Raw genomic sequence first — 10,404 nt, 5'->3', positions numbered from 1 at the left:
TTGAAAAGGGCATCTCCAAAAAACCCTACATTGTACTTAATGATGAAAGACCAAATGATTTTCCTGAGATTGGAAACAAGCCAAGGATTTTCACTCTCTCACTTCTATTCAGCATTATACTGGAGGATTTAGTTAGCACAGTAAGGCAAGGAAAGCCATACAGCTTGGAAAGGAAGAAATAAAGCTGTCTATTTTCAGACATGATTGTCTATTTAGAAAATTCCAAGGACTCTACCAAAAAGTTACCAGAGCTAATGAGTAATTTTAATAAGATTGTAGGATATAAAAATCAATAGTATTTCTATATATTAACAATGAACAAATAAAAATCAAATATTTTTAAATTTATTTTTAAATTTATTATTTATCACCAAAATATTACCATTTTAGTACTCCCCAAATGACATATTTAGTATACACTTAACAAAATATGCATTTTCTTTAAAACTGTAAAATGCTGATGAAAGACAGCAAATACCTAAATAAATAGACAGACATACTCTCTCCATGGATTGGGGGTCTTAATATTGGGAAGATATTAATTCTCCAAAAACTGATGTATAGATTCAATGCAACCCTAATCAAAATCCCAGTAGGATTATTATTTTTGTTAGATATCATATCTAAAACTGATATGGAGGGACTTCCCTGGCAGTCCAGTGGTTGAGACTCCACGTTCCCAATGCAGAGGGCACGGGTTTGATCCCTGGTTGGGGAATTAAGATCCTGCATGCAGCACAGTGCGGCAAAAAAAAAAAAAAAAAAAAGAACAAAAACATATGGAAAGACAAAGAAACTAAAATAACCAAGACAGTTTTGGTAAAGAAGAACAAAGTAGGAGGACACATATTAATCTGATTTCAAGACTTATTATAAAACTACAGTGATTGGGAGAGTGTGGTGCTGGTGAAAAGATAGACACAGGATTAATGGAACAGAAGAGAGATTCAAGAAATAGATCAATTGGCCAATTGGGTGTTTGTCAGTGGTGTAAACACAATTCAATGGAGAAAGAATAGCATTTTCAACAGTTGGTGCTCAAACAATTCAAAGTCCATATGCAAAAACAACCTCAATCCGGACCTTTCACCTTATACAGAATTAACTAAAAATGGATCATGGACCTAAATGTAAAATCCCAAACCATAAGATTTCTAGAAAAACAAAATCTTTGTGAACTTTGGTTAGGCAAAGATTTCTTAGATACAATACCAAAAGCATAAGCCATGAGAAAAAAAATTGTAAATTGGACTTCATCAAAATTAAAAATTTCTCTGCAGAAAACACTATGAAAAGAATGAGAAAACAAGACACAGACTGGGAGAAATATTTGCATATTACATATCTGACAAAGGACTTATATTGAAAAAATATAAAGAACTTTTAAAATTCAATACTAAAAAAAAATACAGTTTTTAAAATAGACAAATGATTTAAGGAGACACTTCACCAAAGAAGACATATGGATGGCAAATATACCAAAAGATACGCAACATCATTGTTAGGGAAATGCAAATTAAAACCAAAATGAGGTACAACTATTCACTTATTTGAATGTTATTTAGAAACCTGACAATACTAAGTGCAGAGCAACTGGAACTCTCTTATATTGCAGGTGGGAATGCAAAATAGTTTAGTCACTTTGGAAGACAGTTTGATAGCTTATAAAGTTAAGCATACACTTACCACATGATCCAGTAATCCCTCTCCTGGTATTTAGTCAAGAGAGATGAAAACTTATATTCACCCAAAAACCTTCATGTGAATGTTCATAATATTTTTATTCATAATAGCCAAAACCCAGAAACAACCCAGATGTCCTTTGACTGGTGAATGGATCCACAAACTGTGGTACAGTTGGCCCTGTGTAGCCATAGGCTCTGCATCTGCGGATTCAACTGAGGATCAAAAATATTCAAGAAAAAAAATTCCAGAAAATTTCAAAAAACAAAACTTGAATTGACATGTACTGGCAACTATTTACATAGCACTTACATTGTACTAGGTATTATGAGTAATCTAGAAATTATTTAAAGCATAGGAGAGGGTGTGCGTAGGTTATATGCACATAGTACACCATTTTATATAAGGTTCTTGAGCATCCCTGGATTTTGGTATTGGGCTGTCCTGGAACCAATCCCCCGCTGTTACTGAGGGATGAATGTACTTCCATACAATAGAGTACTATTCAGCAATAAATGAAATAAACAGCTAATACACACAACATGGATGAATTCCATATGTATTATGCTAAGTGAAAGAAGTCAGGTAAGAGGCTATGGACTTTATGATTCCATTTGTATGAGAAATCCTTGAAAACAGATCCATAGTTGCCATGGGTTGAGTGTGGGAAGAAGGGAAAAATTGAATTTGGCAGTTTATAGAACTGTTCCATATCTTTTTTGTGGTGGTGGTTACTTGGCTATATGAATTTATTAAAACTGTTGTGCAATAGGGAAGGAAGCTTTGAAGGAAAAGACTCACAGATATGATTACTACAAAATATTAAACTTTTAAAGGACAAACATCATCATAAATTTAAAAATCAGGCCACAGACTTAGAGAATATATATTTTCAGCATACATAACAGACCAAGGATTAATACCTACAAATTAATATGAAGAAAGATAAATATTATAAAAGACAAATGGGCAAAGTACATGAAGTACAGGGTAAAGTACAGGGAGCTCACAGAAAGAACCAAATGGTCAATAAACATGAAAAGATTCACACCTCACTGTCACTCAGTGAGCTATGAATTAAAGCAATACTATAATAGCATTTTCAGCCATCAGATAAGCAGATCTTTTAAAGATTGTTAAAACCCAGCATTAGTAAGGATGTGAGGCTACACATACTCCTGTGGAGTTTTTAAGAGCATATAACGGTACATTGTGAAGGATAATTTGGTCATAGCTATCAAAAACTTAAATATGCATATTTTTTTGACTCAGTAATGTCACTTCTAGCTATTAATACCATAGCAGTACTTCCACAGGTGAACAAAGGTGTATATGAAAGAATTTTTTATTAGAGCCTTGTTTGTAGTAGTGAAAAATAGGAACCAATTTGAACGTCTGTGGGCAGAGGAGTGGTTAAATAACGAGGTTAATCGATATAATGGACTGTTATGACAAATGACACATATGTGAGTACTGATATAGCACTGTATATTTATTTACAAAGAAATGCATTATTAAATGAAAAAAGCAAGTAGTAATGAATGTATAATGTTCCTATTTGTATTTTTTTTAAAATCTACAATTCTGTACACATAAACACACACGCACGCACAGAGAAAGGTCTGGAGATATACACAACAGAGTCAGGGTAGTGGTTCTTTATGGGGAAATCAATGAGATTGGGGGAACTCGCTTTTCATTTTACATTCTCTGGTCTTATTTGAACTTTTAAAATGCAAATGTATCTATGTTTTACTTGTATAGTTTTTTTTTTAATTAATGAAACAAAGAGGTATAATTCAAATATATCTATACATTTTAAATTCAATAAGCCCAAGTAGAAAACACAAAGGTGTGTAGTTTCCAAATCATCAGTGGGAAAAGAAGGTAAACTTGTCTACTATAGTGAGAAAAATAAAAGAACCAGGAAGCATTAAAAATAAAAGTCATAAAAATAAATTGACAGAACAAAGACCAGGTAAAACTGTTGTCATGATAGATATGAATGGCTTTAAGATCTCTATCAAAAGACAAAAGACTCTCAGATTAAGTGGGGAAATAAAAAGAAATTTGGCCATAAGCTGTTTATAAAATGAATGTATCTGATAGATATCATATAATAAATATAAATAAATCAATAAACACAAAGTGAAAATTACAGAGAAAGTTGAGAAGTAATGGGATGGGCAGAAATATCAGAGGCAAATGCAACCAAAGGGAACACAGTCATATGTGCTAAGCTTAAAATCATACAAAAGAGGATTCAGGACCAGAATATTAAATGGAATAAATATAATTAATTTTATACTGATAAATGATAGAATACACTACAAAGGCAATACAGTCAAGAATGTAAATGTCTCCAAATAGAGAATTGGTTGGTTACATTATGGTACCTATTTATTTACAGTGAAACTCTACGTGGGCAATAATAAATATACAGTGACATGAAATATGTTATAGATAAATTGGGAAGGGAAGAACATATTCTGTAAATACTGTATGAGCTCAAATTGTTGTAAACTTTTATAAAAAGGAGGAAAAGGACTGGCAGGATCACAGTGTCAGGGCTGTCCCTTGCAGGTGTGGTGTGGAGGAAGGACAAATAGGCTGTGAAGCAGTCCTAAAACAGGACACTTGACCACACGCAAGGACGTAATACTGGGTATTCTGCCTGAGGGTTGGACAGCTCTATCTTTAAACCAGCTTTGGCTGATATCTCTCTTCCCTTTGTTTCTCAGCTTTCTAGCAGCCTGGATTTCTTGGTTCCTTTAACAGGAGTGCCTGGTGATAGCTTGTAATCACTTTTCCTGAGACTGGTATCTACCACAGTGAGCCGTCACACTTTCCCTATGATGTGTGTGATTTTGGTATTTGGCTCCATTATGAATGTTGTAGGATATCCCCTGAGGGGTGCCAAGATATTGGGAGGGACCAGATTGATCTAGAAGCATTTAAGTGATCATAGGAAAGTGCTGTATGTCACAAGGTGGCCAAATCCAACAAGAACAAGATGACTGTGGATTCCTTTGAGGACAAATATCTGCATTAGTCCTGGAGGTCCGGCTGGAAGGCTTATTCATTCTGTCTCTCCTGTAACATCTTCATTGCTACTCATGGGGATTGGGTTGTCACGGTGCTGGGAAGGGAATAAACTCGGAGACAATTGAGAAGATATTGCAATGGAAGAAATGACTTGATTGATCTAAACCTAGGTCAGCATGCACTCCTTTGGGCTAAGCTTGAGGTGATACATTGCCTCTTCCATGATGCTGGCCAGCATCATGAGGCCAGAAAATGTCCCTAGGTCCTTCTCTGAATGACCCTGAAGCACTGAAATTTAAGAGGTGTCCTGGAACTCATGCCAGTAGGGACAGGGGAATCAAAGTTACTGGCAAGAGAGTGGTTGGGGAAGAAACTGGACCCTGACTGATGTCCCCCCTCATAACCTCAGAGGAAATAAGTCAGGGGTGACTTTGTGGAAACAAGGAAAAAGAAATCTTTCCAACAGTGACAAAATTCTAGGGGCAGAGTGTCGAAGTCTACTACTCTGGGGCACAGATGCAGGGTTAATTGGAACGAAATATTACTACTTAGTGCATAAAGCAAGGAAATGAACAAATTTCAGTAGAGAGATTTGAATGAGACATAAAAGATACATGGACTGGAAATCTTCTCTTGACTCTTTCACTAACTGTCTGTAACAGTTAGTGGCAAATCCCATAGACTGCTGGTTTTCAAAGTTAAGCCTGCATCAGAAGCGCCTGGAGGGCTTGTTAAAATACTGATTGCTTCCCCTCCCCCAGAATTTCTGACTCAGTAGATCAGGGATGGGCCTTAGAATTAGCATTTTTAACAAGCTCCCAGGTTGATACTGATGCCGCTGGTCTGGGAACCACACTGGAGAACCTCTGGCTTAGAACCCCAATAAGCAAGTAAATAAAGTGAGTGAATGGAAGATCTCAAAAGACCCTTTCTTAACTCCAAAATCCTAGGATTCATGGACTGAAGGACTTTCTGATACAAGGCTTGTTAAATAATGGACCTTTTTTTACATTTAAATGGGAGAAGCTGGTTGGCTGCTCAGGGAATGATCTTGGAGGTGCTGTCCCTGTCCCTGTCCCATATATCAAGCCTGATCCTTAATCTCCCAGGCTCAGTAGAGCCACAAATTAAGGTACGGTGTGAGGGAAATAATATGCAATCTAGATTTTTCATAAAATTGGCTCAAGCCCCTTCGACATCCTGGGGAAGTCCCAATGACCTCCCTAGGATTTATGTTCTCAGGGACACCTTTGGTTCTGAGCTCCTGTCTCCCCTGAGCTCTCAGCTTCTGCTGCTGCTGTTCCCTTCCTCATACTGCACATGACCAGAATGTGGGTCTCTGCTCTCTTCCCTCATTCCTCAAATACCACTCACAGGAGATGCGGGTGTAGCAGACATCTGTTGTTTTGCCTGTCCAACAGTCCCCACCTTCCTGGTCATAGTACCCTGATCTGCTTTGGGGAGTTACCCCTCCCCTAGGGGAAACAGATACAGGGGCTATGAAGTGTCCTACCAAGCCAGGCCAGTCAGAAGTTGGCTCCCTGAACTTTGAATCTGGAGTGGAGTGGCTACTGCCGACCTCAAGAGTGGCAGGCTGGTCAGATCACCAGTACTGCTTGCTAAGCCCAGATCTTTGATCTGTTCTATATCGTCAAATAAATCCTCTTTTGAAGTTAGCCACATTCCTGCTTGTGAAGAAAAAAGAAAAAACATAAACTGGAGGTCTGGAATCTGGAAGGAGTTTATCTTACAGCAATACAAATAACTTAAGATGAGCTATTATTCAGCCTTGCTGATTGAAAAAGAACAGTCTTTTGGCCACTCTGCCACAGGACTGTGTCTCTGTCCACATTTCCTCATGGGCTTCAGTTACTTCACATGTTGTCCAACCTCCGTTTTCTCCCTCCCCCTTTCCTCCCATCTATTATACTTTTCCCCCCAACGTTCATTTGCTCACTGATGCCTCCTACAGAGCAGCGTAACTCTGTATCACAGTCTCCCTCCCAGCCATGGCCGTGGAGTGTCACCCTCCACATCCAAGGCGATCTATCAAGGTCCTCTCAAAGAAGACCATTGCCTCCTCACCAGGAACTTCGGTACCTGCCATTCAAATAATACATTTTTCTTTTCACCCTGCCACAAAGTGAATGCCTACTATGTATCAGGTCTTACAAATGATACATTACCTGATGCAGCAGATAACTGTATCCTGTTAAATGAACCAACAAAAATAAATCAACAAAAGACTGATAAACCAAGGGAAAAAAATCTATTAATTTTAATGTTGGTAACCAACAAAGGGATCGGAACAGGAATTGCCAAACTATGACCTGTGGTCTGTTTGTGTACAGTCCATGAGCTAGAAACCTTAAAAAGGTTTTTTTTAATGGATTGTAAAACAAAAATAAGAATATGGGACAGAAATCTATGTAGCTCACAAACCTGAAATATTTCATTTACTACCTGGCCCTTTACAGAAAAAGCTGGCTGACTTCAGGATCAGAATCCTCTTATAAGGAGGTGCCTGTGGCTGAGATGGGCTACCCCAGACCCTAGGCATCAGATCACTGTTGAAGTATTTTATTTGGGGATTATCTCTTTGGGCCATGAAGACCTTTCTGCCTGCAATCTTAGGAGGTGGCTAATTCTGTGGTTGAAAGCAAGAGAGGGAGGGATGTTCTGTGGTCCCTGGACCCAACTGAGAGGTATGAGGAGGCCAGAAAGGTGTGGGGTGGAGGATGAGCCACTCCTGCCCTGTGGAGGATGTGGCACATGGGTCCACTGGCTTTCATCATCTTTGTCACGGGCAACAGTAGCAGGGGATACAGGGCGCGAGGACTTCTAGGATGAAGAGAATGAATCTGCATGTGGGAGAAGTGGTCCTGGCAGTGGTGGTGTATCCCTGATGCCTGTGAGTTCAGCAGGAGAGATGGCCTGGGGTAAGCAGTTGTGGAGACCCAGATTGGGGGACGTTTGAGTCCCTAGAATTCACAGTGGATGAGTTACAAGGCTAACTGGCTCTTAGACCAAAGGATGCCACCCTCAGCTCCTTCAGGTCCTGACTTCCCTGCTTCTCTACCTAAAATTACATCACCTCCACCTCCACCTTCCCCATAAATCCCTCTTGTTTGCTTTCTTTTTCTCCTTGGTACTTATCAATATCCAGCTGTGATGTTATTTAATTCCCTCCTTAATTCTCACTTGTCTCCTCCATTAGAATGTGAGCCTAATGAAAGCAGGGATTCTGAAGGGCTGTTTTATTTACTGCTTTAACTACAGTGTTCAGTAGTGCCTACCGCATAGCAGGTGCTTAATAAATACTTGTTGATTGAATTGAATGAACCCTGTTTCCTTAACAATATTTACAGGGAAAGATCCCTGGAAAGTCTTAATTCCTGTTAATTTGGTCACGAAGGGACTTAGAGTCCAAAATTGAACATTAAAGGAAATATACCCTTATTTTGTATCCTAAACTGATAACATATGGCATATTAGTTATATTAGCACCAGCTCATCAGTACATTTTCTCCTTAGCAAAATGTTTACATAGAACGCTAACTTACTATCAAAAAGTTACTTATTGAAATGAATCAGAATAGAGGTACCAGCGTAATCGTTACAGCTGGTGCTATCAAGCTATAGTGTAGCCTCATGACCACCTACATGTGATGGGAACACACCTTCCATGAAGATCAAAACACTTATGGGCTATTGGGTGTCCTGCTCTCATATGATAACAGCCTGCACTTACCTAGTATCTACTCTGTGCTAGGTGCAATTTGTTGACAATTTTCTGTGTAATTTGTTGAATGAGCTTATGAGTAATAGTGACTAGTTTGTGCTTTCCCGTGTACCAGGTACTATTTCATATACTGTATCATTTAATCTTCATAAGAATCTGAGCAGGTGGTTCTAATTATCATCCCCGTTTTGCATATGGAGCAACAGAGGCATTGAGAGGTTGAGTAACTTATTCAACGTCACACAGTTAGCAAGTGGTGGAGCTGGGATTTGAGTTCTAGCAGCCACCGTGCCTCTCATGGGCACTGCTGGAGGCTGAGAAGCTATTGCCCACTGCTACCTTTCTTTCGACTCGTATGTATCATAGCCTGTATGACACAGCAGCTCTGCAACTAAGTAGATCCCTCACCATTGTTGTTTTTTCTTTCTTTCTTTTTTTTAAACATCAAACGCATTCCAGTCACGCCTTCCTCTGGAAGCACCTCTCTGCCCATCTTCAGTGCGCTTGTCTACCCCTCAAGTCTCATCAGCAAAAGCCTGTCACTATTTAAATCATAATTGTCCCTTGTAAAAGTGGCTGCCACTTTAATTCTAAAAACAAGATCATATTTTAAGTACATCAGGAGAGGCTTTCTATTGTAACTTTGTGTCGAACTCTTCTATAAATCTGAGAATGTTCTTATAAGCACATAATTTTTGTGTTTTATACATTTGGAATTTCGCATAGTAGATTTTCTTAGAGTAGCACATGATTCAAGGGAGAATGTTAACCTTTTCTTTCAATTAAAAAATATTTTTGCACACCTTTAGTGATTAGAACTGAGCTGGCTAATTAGAGAGAAATGAGCTTAAACGTGAGCTTACTCGCTTGTTGTGGAGACAAGACACAGACACAGGATATGCTTTGATAACCAATAAAACTGTTTTTGATCAGTGTCAGACTGAATGGAGCAGATATGAAGTACAGTGAGTTTGGATAAGATGGGATATCTTGGGACTATCTAATCACAGAAGACATATTTCACTCTTAGGAATGGTTTAAATTCAGTCCCCTTGGGTGGGCTCGATAATGTGGTCTGGAAGGTTTCTCAGATTTGAATAGCCTTGTTTATTAAAAAAAAAGAAGAAGAAGAAAAAAAAAGAAAAATAAATCCATTAGCTCCAAGAATAATCTTGGTGGGGACATAGTTCCCTCTAGTGGTGATAGAAGGAGTTGCAAATTTTCTTTATTGTATATTTCTCTTTTTTTCCTTATTTATTCATTCAGTAAACAAATATTTAATGAGGACCTGCTATATATTAGGTTCTGTATTATGGATAAACAGATGAAAGACACAGTTTCATTTCTCAAAAGCTCACAAGGCTAGAAGAGAGAAAGACAAAGAATTATGATACACTATTTCTACAAATAAAAATAACAATGTGAAACTACCTAGCCCAGATGAGGAGGGATGGGGTTAAATTAGAGAAGACTTCCTGAAGGAGTAAAGATGTGATCTGAGATTTGATGAAATAAATGCTACATTTTACTCTTTAGAGTATCTATATTTGTTTGTTGTAGAAAATTTAGGAAATGCAGATGAGGTAAAAAAAAAAAAAGAATTACACATTATTCCATCACCCAAAGACAACCACTTACAATATTTTGCCATATCTACTCCACTCCCCTTTTTATGCATAATTTATTTTTTTAACAGACTATACTCATAACATTTTGTAATCTGCCACATTGTAAATGTAATTGCCATTTGCAATCTGCCATAAACAAGTTAATATATTTTGAAATTTTTCTTACTATATATACTAATGCAACATTATTACTCTTTCAAAATAATATTGGTTATTTTACCACTTTTATTTTTTCAGGTGTTCTTTCGAATAATTATGTTCAGTTTTTAAAATCCCACCGGTATTTAGATTGTGGGAAATATAGAG

Source organism: Physeter macrocephalus, chromosome 5 (genome assembly GCF_002837175.3).
Source record: "Physeter macrocephalus isolate SW-GA chromosome 5, ASM283717v5, whole genome shotgun sequence".
Classification (NCBI taxonomy): Eukaryota; Metazoa; Chordata; class Mammalia; order Artiodactyla; family Physeteridae; genus Physeter; species Physeter macrocephalus.
Note: the sequence above shows the minus strand (reverse complement) of the source record.